The following is a 22,422-nucleotide window of genomic DNA, read 5'->3' as shown; positions in this document are numbered from 1 at the left end:
GGGGGTACGCAAGACAACAGACTCCTGAAAGGGGTTCAGTAGCCTGGAAAGGTTGAGACCCACTGGTCTAGTCCAGCCCCCTGCACTGAGACAGGACCAAATAACCTAGACCATCCCTCACAAGTGTTTGTCCAAACTGTTCCTAAAAAACTCTGTGATGGAGAATCCCACAATCTCCCTAGGTCACCTATTCCATAGCTGAACTCTCCTTGGAGTTAGAAAGTTTTTCCTGATATCTAACCTACGTGTCCCTGGCTGCAAATGAAACCAATTCCTTCTTGTCCTACCTTCAGTGGACATGGAGAACAGCTGATCACTGTCCTGAGTATAACAGCCCTGAACATATTGGAAAACTGTTATCAGGTTCCCCCCCGGTCTTCTCTTCTCTAGACTAAACATGCCCCTTTTTCCACCTCTTCTCCGGAGAATTGCAGTCGGACCCGGCCCAGCACCAAGCCACGAGCTAGAAATTCAAATCAGATCTTAGCGTGAAGGGAGTGAACCTCCACTCCCTGGCCTGTGCATTGCTCCTCTCCCGCCCGCACTGCCCGGCGTGCCGGTCATTCAAACTCCTGCCAGGGAAGGCACGTTTTGGACCCTGCAGACAGTCCCGCAGTGGATTGAGCCGTCAGGTTTGTAGCTCCTTAGAGCCAGGGAAAGTGACCCCGACCAATACACAGTCATGCACATCAGCTCTCCCGCAGTACCCTGGCACTCCGGACAGAATTCACACCTCTGGCCTTATCAGCACCTCCGCTGCCCCACCCCCTTCCCAGCTAGCACCACCCATGCCCGGGAAGGGGGCAGGATCGCAGTGAAGGCTGCCCAAAGAGGGCAAACTGGGTGTATGATAGAAGCAAGGAACGGGCGCCAGGCTGTGGCTGATTCATTCAGGTTAGGGACTGTTTTGTCGGTGCCACCCAGAGTCTGGGTTTTTCTCGGCTTCCCCGACGGCATGTTATGAGCAGAACGGGGGGGACTTCCCAAAGCCCAGAGCAGCACCTTAGCCAGTGCAGATGTATCATTTAGACTCAGTCTTCAGCCTTGTCCACACAAACCGAAACATTACCCCAGAGGAAATCAAACCGATTTAGCTACCCTAGGGCAGACTCCTTGGGGACACGCTGCTATCAGTTTGGAAATGGCTCTACCGGTTTAGCTGGTGCTTGTGTAAATTTATCAACACAAATTCAATGGATATAAGCCAGCTTTACATCAATTTAAGAGCATCTGTAACCCACACTCCTCCTGGGTGTGGTGCTCGGTCCCCTCTAATGGCACCGAGACCACTTAGAGATGAAAGAGTCTGCTACTGCCTTAGCTAAGGGCCACGTGGCTTTTAACTCTTGCGGTAGAGGCTCATGCATTAGCTCCAGAGGTCCCAGGTTCGATCCTGCCCGCCAACGACCGGGGTCTGTCGATGTTACACATCCACACACAAAGTCACACCTGTTGAAGAAAACCAGTTCGGATTCGTCCCGTTAATGAAACTGGTGCCGGGTGTGTTTGTGTGTGTGCTCACCTACACACACCAGGCCTTAACAATGGAGCAGGAAATGCTGTGTCAGGAGCAAGCTTTCTTGTGCCGTTCCGGCTGCTCCCCGGGATCAGCCAGGCTGGGGGCGAGCCCGTGGAACGGTCCATTGGCATCTCTGCTGCTGGTCTGAGAGGCACACCAAAACAAGCAAGCGACTCAGGTTCCATTCCTGTCTCCGGTGACGATTCAGATCAGTTTCTTGTTTTATCCAAGGCCTTCGGGGAAGGGCCTCTTGTCATTTTGCTATTGGCCATCCAGCGCCCAGCGTGGAGGCCTTCAGGCCCGTCTACACAATGTAAATTACGAGTTCTGAGGGAGCCTTTGAAGGAAAATTAAATCTCATTTTCTGAAGAGCCCTTTTGCCCATGTGGCTTGGCTCCCCCCCGAGTGCAGCACGCTTCCCAGCGCACTCGGCTCCTTTGTTGCTGTGGAGATGTGCAAACATGGGAAATGCATCACGCGGTGGAGAGAGCCGGCCGAAGTCCACAGCTAAAGCAGAATCCGAGAGGCAACAGAGGCAGAGAGAGGCGACGTGATGTGCCCAGCATTCAGCCACCTGAGGGCAGAGCTGGGATTAAAACCAAAGAGCTCCCCCCCCCGCCCCCACGTCATGCTCCCCGATACGGATGTTGCTTTAGCACTCCGATAGCATTGAAGATAGAGACAGAAAAACCTCAGCCCAAGAAGCACAGCTGCCTACCTGTTTGTCTGCTTACCGAGCTCTCGCTGCTGCTGCATCTGAGTAGCCTCCCAATCCCCATCAGATTGCACCTTCTTGGCACCCTGTCGGGGGGGGGACCCCACGTCATTCCATGCTACCGGCAATGCATGGGTGTATGGGTGTGTGTACAGATGTGTGTATTGCTATGAAACCAGGCAGGCGGTACTGCTCTCCCTGATTTTCCAGGGCCTCACCTGCACAGCACATTACCACACAAACCTTTTCTCCTCCACATGGGCCCACCTACCCCCCTCACCCTTTCCCCCCCTCACCCTGTCTCCAGTTCCATCTCAAGCCCCTCTCCCCTGGGTACCCTTTCCTGCTTCCATTTGCTCCCATATTTTACCACTGAGCCTGCTGTCACTCACGTAACCTTGCCTGTTTAGTAATTTGTGGCAATAAAGTGTCACTGTGGGGAAAAAATACAGCATCCCAGTGGCGTATAAATCTCCAGTCCATAAATTGCACAGTCCCAGCACGCGCCCCTCCCCTCTCTTTTTATGTAAGTGTAACCATCTAGGAAGAAAAGGAGCCATGCTGGTGTGTGATCTTAAAGAGAGCGGCGTCCTAGCCGCCTTCGTTAGGGACCCTGACGAGTGCAGAGTGGCTGGCGTGTGCACTGGAGCCATGGGGCCTCGGCAGAGGCTTCCCAGAGCCAGCCAGTAATCAAGAGATTCTTACTAACGAAGAAATGAGTTGCTGAGACGCACTAGTGACTATTCCAGGCTCCCTCCCCGCCACCCTGTATCGGCCTCACTGCACCAGGCTGCAAAGCAAACACAATCCAGGGATGGATTAAGCAATCCAGGGTCCCATGGGCAGCATGATGTGGACCCCCCTTCCTCTGCCCCTGCCCCCACTTGGAGAGGCCCCTCCTCAACCGGAGAGGCAGGGGCAGTAGCATAGGGGCCCCCTTGGGAGACTCTGCCCCCTTGGGAGTAACATGGGCCCCCCCCTCTGATTCAGAGAGTCCAGGGGAGGAGCAGGGTGGCTCCCCAGCACCTACCCCAACAATCATGGTTTATTTGCTGGATGCGTGGGACTCAGTGCACCTTTCTCCTCCGTCACACACTAAATCCTCACCAGGATGGTGCTGCCACGGGCTCCCCAGAGAAGTGGGCCCTGGAGCTTGCACCCAATTGATACATCTGAGGCAACTCCCATGTCCAATCTACTGTCACAGGCTCTGTGCAGACTCAGGCAGATACCCCTGCCTTGGTTACATTCAAGTCACATTTTCAAGGTTTCTTTGCAAGCACATGGGCTAGAAACTTTCTTTTAGTGGGAGCGGAGATTCCGGTGTAATCACAGGAGCTGGGTCCGCAGGCACAGGCCTATGGCTTCGCCTGTCCTGTCAGTAACAGCAGTAAGGGGCAGACCCCACCCACCCTTCTCCCCCGTTCCTTCTAGGAATGCAAAGGGCTCTGCCCAAAGCACAGAGCAGTGCAATGCTGCTGCCAGGGGAGGGGGCAAGGTTGGGGACCCTGCACAGAAGCGGGGGGAGGAGGGAGTGGTGCAAACCCTTGCAGAGCCAAACCCAATGAGAGCTCCATGAATGCCACCGGTGCCGAGGGAACATGGGGGCGTGCCAGGTCTGATCCATCCACTGCTTCCTAGATCCATCAGCCATTCCCCAACCCACGCTGGGGGAGGAACATGCAGCACTGCACTGCCAGCACACATTGTCCCCAGCTGCAGGAGCTAGGATCATGGGGCACAGCATCCAGAGGTAGAGTGGGGCCAGAAGAGAGAGCGCCCCCCGATCGATCGCCATCCCGCCTAGAGCGCTCAATCCAAGTCACTGGGAGGACCTGGCTGTTGGAAAGGAGAGAAAGGGAGCGAGAAGAGAGGGAGGCTGGCACGGAGAGCGTGAGAGGAGCTCTGTCTGTCGGAGGTAGCGCTACAGCATGGCGGCCCTCGAGAAACGGCCTGGCCCCAGGCTGGCACATTCTTGCTGTGGTCTGGACTGCTCTTTGCCAGACATGGGAGAATGACACTCTTGCTGAAGGATGCTACTTTTACCAGAAAAATACTGTTTGCAATAGGAGATCCAGCAACATCAGTAAGGGTTCTACCACACCGCAGGTCTCAGCATTCTCTGGGGACGTGCATTACTCCGTGGCTATTGCTCACAGACATTCCCCTATCAATTTTCAAACTATCAATACCAGTAAGAAATACAGTCATCTCTTTCGTGTCTACTGGACAAGAGGAATGGTTTGTCTGATGCGCTCAGACATAGCTACTGCTAGGAAAAACCCACGAGCCACAAAAGCAATCTAGGCTACGGACTATCCATATGAACCCACCAAGCAGTGCATCCTACCTTGCTTGCTTTCTTCTTCTTTATAGCCAGCAGTATCTGGTGTCATTTTGCTGCTATCCTTCTGGCTGTCTGCACACTTGCAATTTGTTTTGTGTATACACACACACACACACACACACACTCTATCTCAGGATAAGAGCACCAACGAGTACCCATCATGCAGAAAGCTAGGGGGTCCTATATCAAAGTTCTGTCCCTGTTCTGGTGTCCGCACTGAAATCCCGAACATTGCTTATGACTATAAATACACTTGTGAAATTTCATATCCCGTCTAAAGCCCATACGCGGTTTTATCAAGAACGCATTTGCTTCCAGTCTCGCCCACTCGTCAACGGGAAACACGGGCAACAGCTAACAACTCCCTGGAGAGGGACAAAACCCAAACAAACGGAGAGTGAAGGAGGTTTGGAATGTTCTGCATGAGCATTAAAAACACCGTCAGGAAGAGACGCGTCCCCCCACGGGCTCAGGAATGGTGTGCGACATGGGGAGAAACATGTAAGTCAGGCATGAAAATGAACATGCTGCCAATAGAGAGGAAACCCATCAAACAAGCCGCTAACCACCCAAACCAGACAAGTGCAAACGACCTCCTATCTTCCCCCCTTCCCATGTGCCATCTGCAAGTGAGAACAGACAGCGCCGGCCATTCAAAGCCGCGCAACGTCGCACAGGCCGCAGAGCAGAACAGCAGCACATGGACAGCTGCCCCAAGTCACACACGCTCTGGGATGATGCCGTGTGATGTGCCACCGAGCTGAATGAGGCAACAGCCCTTCACGGGAGCAGCTAGGGGGCAAGGAAAACAACAGAGCATAAGCCACCCCAACTCTCATACACGAGACAGGACAGGAGGAGAGATTCTTCTTTGGCTTCTGCACCCCCATCCCCAGTTCCCTGTAGAAACACGGGCTCAGTCTCCCCTCCCTTACACTGGTCTCTATCACTCGACCCAAGCGAGGACTTCAGCAATTTCCCGCAGAACAGGCCCAGAACGGAACTAACCCCTTTCACTTTTTAGCCTCTCCACCATCCCTCACTGCCCCCCAGGGGGAAAGAAACGCTTGCACACACAATTGCAGGCACACTGAGGATCCAGACTGAGCTGATTTCCCAGAGTGGCTCCAAGCGGCCAGCTGTTTTGCCCTCCCAGCGCTAGTTCTAACCCCCAAGGGCGCCACCGGGTTTGGGTGGGAAGGTCTGTACCCAGAGCATGCTGTGTCCAGTGCAGCACAGCCTAGTAAAGCATGGGACAAGCATGGCACAGGCATGCAGATCATCAAGCCATTGAAACCCACCTGCCTGCGGGCTCAGCTGAACACTCCGGCCCCATGGAGAGCGCTAGGAAAAACATTTAAGACCCCGGAGAGAAATTAGATGATGACTTTGTCCACGGGCTCATTTGTCCTTTCAAAGGTTGGCGCAAGGAAGTGTGGTCCAGGGTTGAGGCGGCTAGTCTAGGACACCTGGGTTCAATTCTTGGCTCAGCCACTGACTTCTTGTGTGACCTTGGACATATCACTTAATCGACCCCATGGCTCATTTCCCCACCTGTAAAATGGGGAGAGTACCGTACCTCCCTGGAGAGGGTAGAGAGGCTAGAAACTATAAGGACCGTGAGGCACTCAGATACCGTGGTGCTTAGCGCAATGTACGTATGCAGAGAGAGTACCTGTTGTGGCTGTGAAGTCCTGAGTGGCCACTGGTGTGTAGCATCGTGACCAATACAAGGTTATTCAGAGGTTCCAAGGCCGGAAGGGACCATTGTGATCCGCTAGTCGGACCCCCTGCAGAGCGCAGGACAGAGACCTGCCCCACCATAATTCCCAGAGCAGATCTTTTAGAAAAACATCCAACCTTGATTTACAAAATGGTAGCGATGGAGAATCCGCCATGCCCCTTGGTTAATTGCTCCAGTGGTTAATTCCCCTCACTCCTCTGTTTTTCTCCACCTTGGGTAAGTGGGTAATTCAAGTGCTGCTGAACCCCTTGGTATTGTCGCAGATGCAACATGTAATTCCAGGTCACTACTGCCTTGCAGAGTAATGAAGATCCTTTCCAAGGTGACCACTCCCTAAGACTACTTTTCATTTGCACCTCGCACTTCAGGGTCTGCTAGCTACCAGGCAGGCTCCAACCCAGGCAAACTGAACTGCAGCGTGCATAGGAGAGGGGGGAAGACTGTGGGGACTGGTCCTCCTGCCAGGCCAGCATCTTCCCAAAAGAGTGCGGCAGGGCTAATCCGGGGTGCCCTGGTGGTGTTTATCACAATTCATACAGAAGCTCCTCTCCCATACACAGGCAGATGCAGGAGAGGTGGAAGCACCTGTAATTGGGACCAGCCCCGTGCAAAATTCATTTCAGGTAATGAAACAAATGATCCCCAGACGGATGGATTTGCAGCTCCCCCTTCCTTGACCTATTGCTGTTTGGCTTAGACAGCTCAACGTGGTCTTATCAGCAGATCAGCTTGCAGCTGCGGCGCTCTGCCAGCCTCCCTTGTTCCAGAGCACTGGGTAATATATATTTTTTTTAATATTTATGGGCCAGATCACATGCCTTATTAAGCCAGACCTAAATCATTCCTCCACCCGCCTGCACCTCCAAGATCCTGTGGAATGTGCCTGCCATTGAACACACAATTAGCCTGCATTTACAAATCTGCAAAAGGCTCTGGCCAGCCATTCATCGCTCACCAGTGAGGATTTTAATCCTCCCACCAGCTGAGTCCACCTTGTTCACCCTCTAATTAGCCACCGGCAAGCCAATTCCATCGGAACCGGCTGCAGGGCCACGAGCCACCAAAGTACTGCAGCCTCGTCCTCGGAGAGAGGGAGACGGGCTGGGGTCTTTGGACCTGACCGAAGTCGAGCTCCCTTTGCAACAAGTAAATGTCTGAGTCCTGCCAGCTCTGGGACACAGGCAGGCCAGCTGCTGCGTGCCCTCAATTTCCCTTGACCTTGGTGAGAGGTCCTGCTGGCGCTGCGGGGGCCGAAGTGGGAAGAAGGTGACATCCCTCCCCTCCTTAGAGCCCCGCAGACCTAGAACTGTGCAGAGGAGAACATGCTTCTTGAGGGCAGTGAGAGCCACACGGCATCCCCTCTCCCCCAGCCACGTGGCCTTTGGGAGGGAGAAGCCAGCCCAGGGGCAGGTCAAGCCAGAACTGTTTGATGCTGGTGATGTCATCAGATTGTTTCCCGACTTTTGCACCCTGAATGTTCCATCCTTTGTGCCGATTGACTGCTTGCCTCAACCCTCACCCACGCCCCACCTTGCACCTAGCCAATTCCCGGCTACCGTAACCCCATGGAGAGGATTTCAATCACAAAACAAATGCGGAACGGACATGCCATTTGCCCCCATCGTACATTGGTCCCCCTGCTCGCGCGGCAGACCCCTCCCCTCCATCTTTTGTCTATTTACATTGCAAGCTCTTTGGAGCAGGGACTGTCTCTTGCTTTAAGGCTGTCCAGCACCTTGCACAATGGGGCCTGATTCTGCACTGCCATAATCCACAGATAAAGCCCCCCAACACCTGGCGAGCCTGGAGCTTTCAGACCCTGCTCTTGCAAGCTGCTGGGCAGAGCCAACGCCAAGGAGTTGGTCGAATGCGGCCCGCTGACGTCAACAGGAGCTGACCACACTCAGCACCCTTTGTGGGAAGTGCTCTGCTCCTGGCAGGATCGGATCCCAGTCTCTCTGGTTGGCATACATGTTCTGCACGCATCCCACTTCTCCCACTAAATGAGCATGCAGCCAACAGGCTAGAAGAATACCAGCCCAGCAGGGGTTAACAGAAAGGCCCAGATGGAACGTGTCCAATGCTGACGCAGGCCTCGGGAATGATACCACCTTGGAGGGGATCACTCCACAACCAGGGCTGGATCGGTGCTTTGATGCTGTACGACTGCACCAGGAAAGGGATAGGATCCAAACAGATCGGGGTGCGTCGGGTATCCCGGATGGAGAGCCAGGAGCACCACCGCTCAGAACCACCGCTAACCCAGGCCCCTCTCCCTGCTGCCTGGCTCGGGCGATTCTAAAAGCCACGTGACAGAGCCGGATTCGTACTCCTCCACTGCTGAGCATCAGTGAGTGCCAGGGGATGTATCATTCAGCAAAGCCAAGGAGAGAACAAGCAGTGTTTAACCATTAGCATGCGTGTAAGGAGACCCTTAATAAACTATTTTCCCTTGTTCCTGTCTGCCTTGCTCCGGGCCACTAATCCAATTGAGCAGAGCTCTGCGCTTGTAACAAAGCTGTGATACATTTGTCAGATCCCTGACTAGACCCATGGCTAATTTTACAACACTAATTTATCTTAGCATATTATATCGCTTTAATTTTGTCCTCCCGGATCCCATTACCACCGCCGTACCTTGTAGCCAATGTGTACCGGGAATTGCTTTTATTAGCAACGCACTCCACTGGAGATGCCCCGCAAATAACGGGAGCAACAAGCAGTCCAGCCATCAGGCCAGCAGGCACTGAATCAGAAAGAGAAGCAGGCCAGCCCGCCAGGAAAACGAGGCGGCAGAAAGAGGAGGAAAAGGTGGCACCTGGACATAGACAAATGGGACGAAATAAAGGCCCAGGGTCCAACTCTACTTTTGGTGACACTGGTGTAAATCCGGAGTAACTCTGCCGGCAGCAAGGGGGCCACGCTAATGTAAACGTGGAGCCACTCCAATGCTTGCAACTGGGAAAGCCGGGGTGTGAATGCAAAGCGACTCCCCCGTGCTATGCAAACAATGGCGAGTCCAATTTGAAAAGTCATCCTGCCCTGCAGTCTAGGGACAGATACATATTTTTTAAACGCAGCCACCCAGAACTATTAACGACCTCACTGCTTCTGACGGGGTTCCAAATTCAGTTCAAGGAGTTCTCCCCTGCGTTAGTCAGAACAGTCCCAAAACACCCCTGGGGCAACCTCATTTTACCCGTCTAGACGGTGATGACACGTTCCTGTGTCACTACACAGCATCTGCACATGGTGACAACAGTCTTGGATCGCAACGCTGAGAAGGAGACAATTTGATCTAGGCAGAGAAGGGCCAGCCGCTCCCCACAACAGGCTGTGTCAGGGAGGCAGAATGCAATTTCTTATGTGCTGAACACTGGCCAGAGCAGAAGGTGGAACCCACCTGCCAAGGCTAGAGGTGATAGCCAGCGAAAGCCATCAGGAGTTGGGCTTTTCATCAAAGATGGCGCAGCGTCCCTTGCACTGGTTCGGGACTGACTGAGACACCTGCCTGTTTGAAATAAACAGAACAGGAAAGCAGAGTTGGAGAGTCTCCCGAAGAAACACTGACCCTGCTCAGCTTAAGAACTAAGGTTGACGCCACTTATCCAAGAATCGAGCCCAAGTCCTGCTGGCAGGAAACCTTCCTCCAGAGACCCCTTCCGTGGGCACTCTGAGATCTGCACTTTTGTGTGTCACCCACCTGAAGCCGGATGTCTCTTCCCAAGAAGTTAAATAACTCAACAAACGGCAAAAGCACGGTCTAAAAGCTCCAAATAAATAACAAGTCAGCACCTGCCTCCTTGGCAGTCAGCATCAGGAGGAGAGGCCTGGAGGCGGGGGACATGGCACACTAGATTCCGAGCTCCTGAGGACCGCTCAGTGATGCGCATTCTGGCAGCGATGCTCAAAGTGAAACAAATGGTTCTGTGACTAAACAACCTCTTACCTTTCCACCGGTCTGAATTCCCAGGGGCGTCCCCGATTTCTCATCAAATTCCTCAGGATTCCTCCACACGCTGCACTTGACCCTGGTGGGGTTGAACTGGGATTTCCTTTGAAAAGGAAAGAGAAAACTACTGTCAGAGATTGGCACTTCTACTTTGTCACCACCATTTTTCCAGGTGGGATTTCCCATGCTCACTCCTCTGGGTGGGGACCTGCTTCTGGCTGAGACTTGGTAGCTGATGGCCAGACCAGCTTGCACAGCTCATCTAGGTAAAAAATAATTCTCATAGGATTGTTGCTGCCCCACCCCAAAATGTGTGTTAAATTTCATTAGTTCAACGTATACATAAAATGTACGCATACGACGACACATAAAAGGACTGCAGTGGGGGAGGTGTCTGTTTGCCCCGGCCTTGTCTTTGATCTGATTTAAAGAAATAATATGAACCAAACAGAACCAGCAACAACACCCCTCAGCCAGAATAAAAACGCCGAACGCAAAGAAATGACAAGCCACATCCACCTTAGGTCTTATCATACCCAAGGCTCCCATCCTGCATGTGCTAAACTTTACGTGCCGTGGTTACATCCCACGGACTTCAGCGGGACTGCTGAGAGCTTGGCCAGCCTGTGAGCACACGTACAACCACATGCCCATTTGCCAGAGAAGCACCTAAGATTGTAAACAGAGTCAGGACTGGTTCTTTGCTTCTTATTTGTACAGGACTCAGGGCAACGGGGTCCCAAATCCAAATCAGGGCCTTAAGTCACTAGGGTAACAAATGAGGAGCATAAAGGATAGCCCCAAACTTACTACTGGCATTTAACGGATCTGTCACACAAGACAGTTTGGGTGAATATTCAGGCTCATTGGCTTTCCTTGGTGCTTTTTTAATGCTTTGCATTAGGGGATATTCTGTGCACAGCACATTTAGATGCTTTGCAATAGGCCAGTGGCTTTCAACCTTTTTTCATTTGTGGACTGTGAAAATATTTTGACTGGAGGTGCAGACCCCTTTGGAAATCTTAGACATAGTCCACGTTGAAAACCAGAACAATAGGCATCTCTGCCTCGTTTTATCACCCACATCTCACACCGTCGGTGCTGCAAAAGGACTTGTAGGAAATGTTCGTGTCCCATCTGCATTTAGGGGACAACCCCAAAGCCCTGGGAGATCGACAGAAGACTTTCTGTTGACTTCAACGGGCCATGGCAAGGGTTAAAAAACCCAACCCCAAAGGCCTGTAAACGATAAATAAATAAGTGAAACCTCATTGGGCATCTGTGCGGCTGATTGAGAAACTCATTTGCAAAGCGCTGGGAAATAATTAAAAAGTTTTCCCGGAGCCTAAGGAGGGAAGCGGTCCGTTTGTCACGCCAGCAGCGCATGGCACGCTGCAATTTATCACGCCTGTCAGGTGTCAGGCGCTGAAATATTTAACTCCGTCAGCCCCGAGCCGAGCCTGCGCCGCGCCCCGTCACTCACAGCAGACTCTGCCGGACATATGGGAGCCACTGATCAAGGGAACTGGCAATGATGGACGGAGATGACGGAGGGCTCCCCCGCCCTTCGCCAGCTCAGCTGAGAGGCCGACGGGACTGTTTTACAGCTCTGAATTGCAGATGAAATACACAGACAAGGCCAGGTTGGAACTGAATCACAGCGCCAATTCGTCACCACGTGTCAGAAAGCAGTTGGTGCTGCCCAGGGTGATGGCGGGAGGGAAATGGGAGAGAGATCATGGATGGATGAGGAAATTCTTAGTTGGTTCCTCAGACCCATCCACAAGGATGCAGCTCCCAAGGGGTAAGCAAGGAGCTCATGACTCAGGACACTAAGGGGGAGCTTTAGCCAGGACCCTGACCAAGACAGACCCCTAGGGAGACACCCAGAGCCAGAAGAAGAAAGATATCAAGGTATCAATTTAGAGCAGTGTGGTCCGGACACAGGGCACTGGGCTGGGAGTCAAGGCAGCTGAGATCCATTCCTGGCTCTGCCACTCAGTGCCCTCGGCCTCAGTTTCCCCTCCTGCCCTCTGTCTCTCTTGTCTGGTTAGACAGTAAGGTCCCCAGGGCAAGGGCTGTCTCTCCCTAGGTGTGTATGTTGCACCCAGCACAATGTGGCTTAGATCTGAGCTGGGGCCTCTACCTGCCACTGTAATACAAAGAATTAACACTAACCAGGTATTACCTGGCTAAACCCCAGGGACACAGCAAGACGACAAGATAAACCCCAGGGAAGTTTCCATGAGCCAGAAGAGGGACAGATGCCTCTGGTTCAACCTGGACTTGGGGCAGGATAGATTCCTGGAGTGCAAGTGAGGAGATTGATTATAACTGTACGGGACCAAGAGCGTTGAGGGTGCCCAGTAAATAAAGACAGTCCCCAGCTGCAGAGCTGACAAGTTTAGCTGGACCAGTCCCAACATCAGAATAAGATAGATGAGGATTAAGACAGTAGCCGGACCCACAGGGCACCACGGGACCAACCCAGGGAGTGCACACCCGGCGTTTAGAGCAGGCATGTGTCCCTGGGCACAGAGGTGGAACACCCACCTCCCCTAGAGAGGGTCACTGCTGCCTCATCATGGGGCCACAGACTAGATCGGGGTGGGCAAACTTTTTGGCCCGAGGGCCACATCGGGATTGTGAAACTGTATGGAGGGCCGGGTGGGGAAGGCTGTGCCTCCCCAAACAGCCTGGCCCACGCCCCCTATCCACCCCCTCTCACTTCCCGCGCCCCTCAGAACCCCTGACCCATCCAACCCCCCCTGCTTCTTGTACCCTGACCACTCCCTCCCAGGACTCCCCATCCCTAACAGCCCCCCTGGGACCCCACCCCCATCCAACTCCCCCTGCTCCCTGTCCCCTGACTGCCCCGACCCCTATCCACAAACCTGCCCCTGACAGGCCCCTCCGGGACTCCCATGCCTATCTAACCCCCCTGTTCCCAGTGCCCTGACCGCCCCCCCCAGAACCTCCGCCCCCTGTCCCCTGACTGCCCCCCGCCTCTTATCCAACCCCCCCCCCCCTCCCCGCCCCCTTACCATGCTGCTCAGAGCAGCAGGAGCTCACAGCCCCGCCACCTGGCAGGAGTGGCCGACCAAAACACCGCCCGCGCGGTGCGCTGAGGCTGCAGGGCAGGGGGACAGTGGGGGAGGGGCCGGGGGCTAGTGTCCCCGTCCGGGAGCTCAGGGGTCGGGCAGGACAGTCCCACGGGCCTTAGTTTGCCCACCTCTGGACTCGATGACCTCTTGAGCGCTCTTCTTCCCCTCATTGCTATAGTTGCAGGAAAAGAGGGAGGCCCATTGGCAAGTGACAAGACGGGGGAGAAGTTGCACTCAGGCTGTCCCGTGGATAAATAGAAGACTCCAGGGACTGCCAAATCTAGGACCCTTCACCAACATGAAACCCACTTTTTGTAATTCTTGGGGGGGAACCAAGCACACACACACACACCCCCTGTATTGTGGCTATTTCCCTGGCAACAGGAAGGAAACCGTAAGAACGGCCACACTGGATCAGACCAAAGGTCCATCTAGCCCAGTATCCTGTCTTCCGACAGTGACCAATGCCAGGTGCCCCAGAGAGAATGAACAGAACAGGGAACCATCAAGTGATCCATCCCTGGTCGCCCATTCCCAGCTTCTAGCAAACAGAGGCTAAGGACACCATCCCTGCCCATCCTGGCTAATAGCCATTGATGGACCTATCTTCCATGAATTTATCTAGTTCTTCTTTGAACCCTTTTATAGTCCTGGCCTTCACAACATCCTGTGGCAAGGAGTTCCAAAGGTTGACTGTGCATTGTGTGAAGATGTACTTCCTTTTGTTTGTTTTATACCTGCTGCCTATTAATTGCATTTCGTGTCCCCTAGTTCTTGTGTAATGAGAAGGAGTAAACAACACTTCCTTATTGACTTTCTCCACACCAGTCATGATTTTACAGACCCCAGTCATATCCCCGCCCCCCCGTCATCTTTTCTCCAAGCTGAAAAGTCTCAATTTTATTAATCTCTTCTCATACGGAAGCCGTTCCATAACCCTAATCATTTTTGTTGCCCTTTTCTGAACCTTTTCCAATTCCAATATATATTTTTTGAGATGGAGCGAACACATCTGCACGCAGTATTCAAGATGTGCGCGTACCATGGATTTATACAGAGGCAATATGATATTTTCTGTCTTATTATCTCTCCCTTTCTTAATAATTCTTAACATTCTGTTCACCTTTTTGACGGCCGCTGCACATTGAGTGGATATTTTCAGAGAACTATCCACACTGACTCCCAGATCTCTTTCTTGAGCGGTAACAGCTAATTTAGACCCCGTCATTTTATATGTAGAGTTGGGATTATATTTTCCAATGCGCATTACTTTGCATTTATCAACACTGAATTTCATCTGCCATTTTGTTGCCCAGTCCATTTCCCACCCAGTTTTGGGAAATCCCCTTTGTAGCTCTTCGCAGTCTGCCTGGGACTTGACTATCTTGAGTAGTTTTGTATCATCTGCAAATTTTGCCACCTCACTGTTTACCCCTTTTTCCAGACCATTTCTGAACATGTTGAACAGGACTGGTCCCAGCACGGACCCCTGGGGGACACCACTATTTACCTCTCTCCATTCTGAAAGCCATGAGGTGCCTGCGACACTTACAATGCAAACCACTGAGTAATTCTGTAAACAGGCCCCGGCTTTGTAAAACCCTGAACGAGGACCCAGAATCTTTTGCAATTTGTGGCCAGTTTCAGGGGGAAATTCTAGATTGACAGGATCCAACTGGGCTCACTTTAAATCAGAGGCATTTAGCTAGGATCCCACCAGGAGCTCCATATGCACTGAATGTAACATACCACCCACCCACCCGGCTACCCTTGATGAACCCTGGGAACTCACACTATCACAGGACGACTAAGCAGTACACACCAAGCTGTGGCCTCCAACATACACAGATCTCAGAGGCAAAAGCTAAGTTGCACACACACCATGAGGGACCAGAACTCCTGGTCTCTATCTACAGAAATGCAGTCCTCTTCCAAAGAAAACACCATCCATCTCCTCTTCTCAGGCCTCCAGTCACCACACTGTTCAGCCAGCAGAGGGTGCTGGCTCACACCCACACACAACATAGACAGCACGGAGGTATATCTGAGCGGTCCTGATTCATTTGCCATAGACCACAGCAACCAGCACTCCCAGAAGCTATGGGGCCTGCTTCTCGTCTCAGCGATCCTGGTGGAGATCAGGGGAAATCCCCTTGAAGACAATGGAGTTCCACTAGTGTAAGCGAGAGGAGAACTACACCCTGTGGCTTACATGAGAAGCTCGGTCCAGTATAGGGCTGGAATGTGTATTTAATATTTATTTTAATATATACGTGCACATAGATGTTGAATCCCTGCGCTGTGTGAAACTAATCTCAACCCTTTAAACCATGGCACACTAACACATGCACAGACACATGCACAGACTTTTCAGATTTGGGCCAAATGTAGGTGGATTTTCATAGGGACAGCAAAAGGCACATCCCTGACTCCAGCGAGACACCCCACTGCTAAATATCACGGCCTTGTTCCAAAGTGAAACAGCTCTAAGAATCATAGGACTGGAAGGGACCGTGAGAGGTCCTCTAGTCCAGTCCCCTGCACTCATGGCAGAACTAAGTATTATCCAGACTGTCCCTGACAGGTGTTTGTCTGGGCAAAATAACATATCCTTTTCCCTAACTTCATTCTGAGAAAGTTAAACTGGTTTTGCTGAAATATTCCAGAACATTTCATGCTGAAACAGACACCCTAAATGGGAAATTTCATCCCCAATGGTTAAAGTTGGTAGTTAAAAATCACTGAAAATAGTCTAATCAACTGTGGTGGGCAACCTTAATTACAGGCATCACACCTATAGTAAGTTACACACCCACTTATTGACCAAAGGAAAAATCATTTTCCCTGCCTAAGGCCAGTTGCTCTAGAAAAGCTGAACTCACTGGTACCAAGAAATGCAGAGGCAATAAATTCACAGGGCCCTACAGCAATGCTGTGATGTATTCGCTAGCTGGTGATTCTGGTCTTCTCCATTTGCGGGTGCACAACCTGAAACCCCCCGGGAAGGGGCTAGAATTCTTCAAGATAGGTGCTCAGCACGGTCTGAAATTCAGGCCCCATGGAGACGTGGCAATCCGGGAGCAGAGTCGCCCCAAATCAATTTGGAAATGGACGAGTTGGTTCTAAAGCACTCCCACTGGTCAGGTGTTGGGGGTGCTGCCTTGTGGTGGAGTGAACAGCTCTAGAATGGAAGCAAAGAAAAAACACCGTTGCCTCGGTAGCCGTCAGGAGAGCATGGCATTTTTATTTGTCTCTGCCTTTGCTCCCATAAATAAAATGACAGGAACTTTATTTATTAGCTTAGAAAGGCTGAGAGATGAAAAAGCAGCTGAATGGGGGAAGCCAAGTGAAGACCAAGGAAGATTTTCAACCTGGGGAACAAGAGAAACGAAGCCCTGCTCGGTCAGTGGACAAAATCGGAACCACTGCGGCAGGCCGCATCGACGAATGGGACGGGGCTCAGGACCTGCGACCGGCACGGCATGTCTTCAGCTCCCAGCAGCTTGCGGCTGGGGGTCTGCGGTGGGCCACGAGTCACTGGGGACGTGCTGTACTTTGTCGGCAGGCTTGATGGGCTGAAATCACGAGTGCAGGGGAGCCACTGGGGAGTGAAGAAAGGATCCCGTTCTTCGTCTGAATTGATGTGAAGGGGTGGGGAGGGGCTGTTTAGTGACCAGGCCGAAGGATCTTGCAGAGCAGCATCATTTCAGCCTGGCTCTGAACAGGAGCTCAAGAAATCGCCCAGCAAAGCAGCACAGACAAAAGCCCTGTCTATTGCAGGTCTGAATTCTGGCGGTAACCCCAGCCAGAGAGGGCCTCCCACTCAGCCAGGGTGTCCCCCAGATTTTTTGCATGGTGAGCACCATCAATCCCTGCGGAGCCATCCATGCTGCAGCCACTAGCCCCAGTGCCTCACTCGCCACGCACCACTCTCAGCCCCTGCGCCTTCCAGCCCGGCCTGCCCAGGTGCAGCATCACTCCCCATCCCTGAGAGAGAGACAGGCTGCTGGAAGCAAGGTGAGGCCGGGCAGGGCCCCAGGGGGAGCCCTGGGGCAGGAGCTGGCCCCACAGCAGCAGCGAGGAGGAGCCATGTTGAACACCCCACTGCCCACTCAGGTTTGGCCCTGCAGCCTCCATCGTGACGGGGGACCCGCAGGCCCGAAATTGAGCAAATGGCACCGTGACCTGATGCCCAGGGGTCAGAGCATCGCTCAGCTTTGTCCCCACAGCCCCCCCTTCATGAGGGAGGGGCCATGGGGCAGCCAGTGCTTCCCCTCTTCGCCCCAGCCCCTGGTCTGCACTGTGCGTAACCTGTGTGGGGTTGTGGGCACCGCACCCACTTACGGGCCATTGGGTGCTGGTGTATTGCAGCCAATGAAAAAGGAAGCCTATTCTCAGCGTCTCCTCCCACGTCCACGGGTGTAAATCAGGAGTAACTCCAGTGGGGTCCAGGAGTTAACGCCGGTGTACAGGAATCGGGGCCTGCATTTCAACACCTCTCCCTGTGGCCAAAGAGAGAAGAGTGGTCGTGCCCACGTGAACCGCTGGGCTCAGAAACCGACCTCGGATAAATCTGAGCCCTCTGCAGTTTGACTGAAGCCAGCGCAGGGGCAGAAGCAGCAGCAAAATGCACTGATTACGCAATTCACTGCGAGTTATTCGCCTGGTTCTTGTGCTTGATGGGGCAACACCCCCACTGGCTCCCCTACGGACACCTCACCCCGCTGAGAACCAGGCTACTTATTTAGAGGCTGACAGACAGGGCATGGCTTGCATCCAGCTAGCACAGGTCACAATAGCAGAAAAGATAGCACAGCTCAGGACGTACCCAGAGCCCGGGCCAGACTTGTGCTCTCTGCACTGCTGTTGGTACCCTCACCGGCGGAATCCAGGCTAACTCACACAGCGTGCACGGACCCGCAGAGTCACCCGCGTGACATTAGCTGCCAGCCCTTCAGGGCAGAGGTTGCATGTGTCGTGCGGGGCACCGGATACACGACTTTAAGTGAGGAATCCTGCTGGGCCAGCTTTGCAGAAATCAGGGCTGGTTTCCCAATCCCCATAGGAGAAGTGAGAAACACCAGTGCACCCAAAAGAGATGGCGCCAGCTGCATTCCCGGGGTGGGTTAAAGCATCTTTAGCTGGGCTGCCGTGTGCTGAACAATATTGTCTGCCAAACACTCATCTCCTTGGCTGGAGAAGGCGGAGAATCTGGAAACGACAATTCAATGCATCTGCTTTGCTGAGAGCTTCTCTGCAGACAGGTGTGGAAAGAGATGGGCGGATCTCACCCAGACCCTGACATGTCGGGTTTTCTCAGATCTTAGCGTAAACCACCGACTATCCCCCCCAGCAAAGACTCCATGCTACTCAGGTGTGCAGCTGCATCACGCATGCCCCACCCTAACCACCACACTGATGTTGTGGAATCGGGGCTCGTGCACGGGCTGAAGGTGGGACAGTGAAGTTCAGAGACAGGTAGTGCCATCGTGTGGCTCCTGACCGCTGCAGTAATGGGCAGGCCACCTGCCATCCATCAGCAAGCCTTCATTCCCTGCCCCACTGAAAGCCTCAGCCACCAGGCATGCAGGAAAACACACTAGAAAAGCCACCACAGCCAGGCAGCCTGCACCAGGCCCAGGGAGATGAGCTAATGGTGACCTAATGGGTCTCTTCCATCATTCTCATCTGTAGTCCCATGACTCAGGATCATGCTGATCAATACGAGGCCATTTGTCAGTGAGACCAGCATCATCCCCAGCTGATTTCAGACGAGACATCTGGCCCTGACTCAGCCAGCGTGATGTCACTCCTGCAGGGTCCGTGCACAAGCCCAGAGGTGGTACAGAAGATTGAGGGGCATTGCCATTTGCTCCTGGCCGAGAAGGCAGAAGATAGACCCATCTGCTTGGTGGGTGTCTCTGGGGACAATGCCAAGCAGGAATCCTAGCAGTGTGTCCAGAGCACCCTGCAGAAGCTCCATTGAGGCTGGAAGTGTCAGCTGGGAGGACGCCAGTATTCAGTGGTTAAAGCAACTGAAACAGGACGAGGAGCTGTCGCCGTCCCAGACTCCCAGCCGAGGAGGAAGGGGAGCTATGCCGGAGCCTTGTTCAGCCAATCTCAGGAGAGGAAGATGAGCTGCCCTCCTCCCCCTCCGTACTTTAACCTGGTCAGTACCCAAGCAGACAATGCCTCCAACGCGCTCTCTCAGGATCTCTGGTCCATCTCTCCAGCCAGCGGATTCTCACAGGTGGTATCTGGACCCTCTCCCCAGCCAGGGACACACTGTACCTGAATTCTGGCCTAGCTGTAGGCAGTGGGGGTAGTTACGATTCTATCCTGGTCTAACCAGTGCCTCCGTGAAGAGGTATCAGGGCGCTCTCTCCCTCCATCCTGAGAGGTGGACCAGCCAGGTGTCTGCCTGGGACACCCAAGGGTGCGATTCCTGGACAGCTAAAGGTGCAAGCCAGGGCCGATTGTCACTGCCTCCCCATAGGTACTGTTCACCACAGCCAACTCCTTGAGGCTCTCCCATAGCTCTGCTCGGAAAGGGGAAGGCCCAGCTACTGGGACACAGTGCTCAGTAGACAGGCAGGGTGACCTAGTGGTTAGAGTGCTCAACCGGGACCCAGGAGACCCGGGTTCAGCTCCTTGCTTTGCCACAGACCCCCTGTCACCTTGGGCAAGTCACTCAGACCTTGCCACACCCTGGTGGCATGCTCCACCCTGAGGTCCGTGCCCGGGTGCCTCACGTATTGTATGGGGAGAGTCAGGCACCAACTGCAGAAACTTTGGAGCCTGCGAGATTGGCTGGCAGCTCAGCAGTGGTTTTGTGAATGCCAATGGTACCTAAATGCTGGATGTAGGTGCCCAGAGAGGCATTTAGGCCCCTAAGTCTCTTTGTGAATCTAGCCCGGCGTCTCTGTGCCTCAGTTCCCCATCTGTGCAATGGGAGTAGCAGCCCTGCCTTGTCTCACAGGGGCGTGGCAAGGATAGATATATTAATGATCGTGAAGTGCTCATGGCAGCAACCGGGATGTGGGCTGCATTGCCTAGTGGTTAGCGCAGGAGTTGGTAGCCAGGAATCGGACCCAAGGGTCAAAGCCAAAGCTAGAGGCCAGGTGTCAGAGCCGAAGTCAGGAATCGGAGCGGAGGATTGGGACCGGGTTACCTGGCATAAGGAAGGGCTGGGGGCAAGGCTGGGGTGGGTCTGGAACAAGGTGGGAGCAAGGCTGCAAACAAGCAGGCACACGAGCTATCACATCTGTAGGCAAAATGTTTTGAGAAGCCACCGAATTGCTGCTGGGTTTAAGGGCCAGTCTGCCGATTCTTTCCACAAGTCAGGCCACGTAGCCAAGCAGGCAGCTTGTTATAGGCCAGCTGCGCTCGTTAGGTTGTCTGGAGACTGGCTCTGCAGCAGGCCCTGATTCCTGACCCTGCAGATGCTATGGTGACAGGTGCCACAGAAGTACCTCTTTTTGTATGAGTTCATAGAATCATAGAAGATCAGGGTTGGAAGGGACCTCAGGACGTCATCTAGTCCAACCCCCTGCTCAAAGCAGGACCAACCCCAACTAAATCATCCCAGCCAGGGCTTTGTCAAGCCAGGCCTTAAAAACCTCTAAGGATGTAGATTCCTCCACCTTCCTAGGGAACCCATTCCAGTGCTTCACCACCCTCCTAGTGAAATAGTGTTTCCTAATATCCAACCTAAACCTCCCCCACTGCAACTTGAGACCATTATTCCTTGTTCTGTCATCTGCTACCACTGAGCCAGCCGAACTGCATCCTCTTTGGAACCCCCCTTCAGGTAGTTGAAAGCAGCTATCAAATCCTCCCTCACTCTTCTCTTCTGCAGACTAAATAAGCCCAGTTCCCTCAGCCTCTCCTCGTAAGTCATGTGCCCCAGCCCCCTAATCATTTCCGTTGCCCTCTGCTGGACTCTCTCCAATTTGTCCCCATCCTTTCTGTAGTGGGGGGCCCAAATCTGGACGCAATACTCCAGAAGTAGCCTCACCAGTGCCGAATAGAGGGGAGCGATCACTTTCCTCAGTCTGCTGGCAATGCTCCTACTAATGCAGCCCAATATGCCGTTAGCCTTCTTGGCAACAAGGTCACCCTGCTGACTCATATCCAGCTTCTCGTCCACTGTAATCCCCAGGTTCTTTTCTGCAGAACTGCTGCTTAGCCAGTTGGTCCCTAGTCTGTAGCCGTGCATGGGATTCTTCTGTCCTAAGTGCAGGACTCTGCACTGGTCCTTGTTGAACCTCATCAGATTTCCTTTGGCCCAATCCACCAATTTGTCTAGGTCACTCTGGACCCTATTCCTACCCTCCAGCATGTCTACCTGTCCCCTCAGCTTACAGTCATCTGTGAATTTGCTGAGGGTGTAGATCCATCCTATCATCCAGATCATTAATGAAGATGTTGAACAAAACCGGCCCCAGGACCGACCCTTGGGGCACTCTGCTTGATACCAGCTGCCAACTAGACATTGAGCCCTTGATCACTACCTGCTGAGCCCAACAATCTAGCCAGCTTTCTATCCATCTTATAGTCCATTCATCCAGCCCATACTTCTTTAACTTGCTGGCAAGAATACTGTGGGAGACCGTATCAAAAGCTTTGCTAAAGTCAAGGAACAACACATCCACTGCTTTCCCCATATCCACAAAGCCAGTTATCTCATCTTAGAAAGCAATCAGGTTGGTCAGGCCTGACTTGCCCTTCGTGAATCCATGTTGACTGTTCCTGATCACCTTCCTTTCCTCCAAGTGCTTCAAAATGGATTCCTTGAGGACCTGCTCCATGATTTTTCCAGGGACTGAGGTGAGGCTGACCACTCTGTAGTTCACTGGATTCTCCTTTTTCCCTTTTTTAAAAGATGGGCACTATATTTGCCTTTTTCCAATCGTCCAGGACCTCCCCCGATCGCCATAAGTTTTCAAAGATAACGGCCAATGGCTCTGCAATCACATCCGCCAACTCCCTCAGCACCTTCGGATGCATTGCGGAGTTGAGTAGAACTTACAGCAAAATTA

At 53.0% G+C, this 22,422-nt stretch overlaps 1 protein-coding gene across 5 annotated transcripts in view; it reads right to left on the bottom strand.

Moving 5' to 3' along the window:
• The window catches only part of CNTFR (ciliary neurotrophic factor receptor), a 439,486-nt gene that overhangs the window by 344,725 nt on the left and 72,339 nt on the right, over nt 1-22,422 (bottom strand). For 4 of the 5 annotated variants that reach the window (XM_074952259.1, XM_074952258.1, XM_074952261.1 and 1 more), the window contains exon 2: nt 10,275-10,380. The gene's annotated coding sequence lies outside the window, so the exon portion shown is untranslated. Of the gene's footprint in view, nt 1-2,237; nt 2,256-10,274; nt 10,381-22,422 lie in introns of those variants that run through there. The other variant, XM_074952260.1, reaches the window with a different exon arrangement.

This window comes from Natator depressus, chromosome 5 (assembly GCF_965152275.1).
Source record: "Natator depressus isolate rNatDep1 chromosome 5, rNatDep2.hap1, whole genome shotgun sequence".
Lineage (NCBI taxonomy): Eukaryota > Metazoa > Chordata > Testudines > Cheloniidae > Natator > Natator depressus.
The sequence above is the reverse complement of the archived record's forward strand: the minus strand, read 5'-3'. Positions and strand labels throughout refer to the sequence as shown.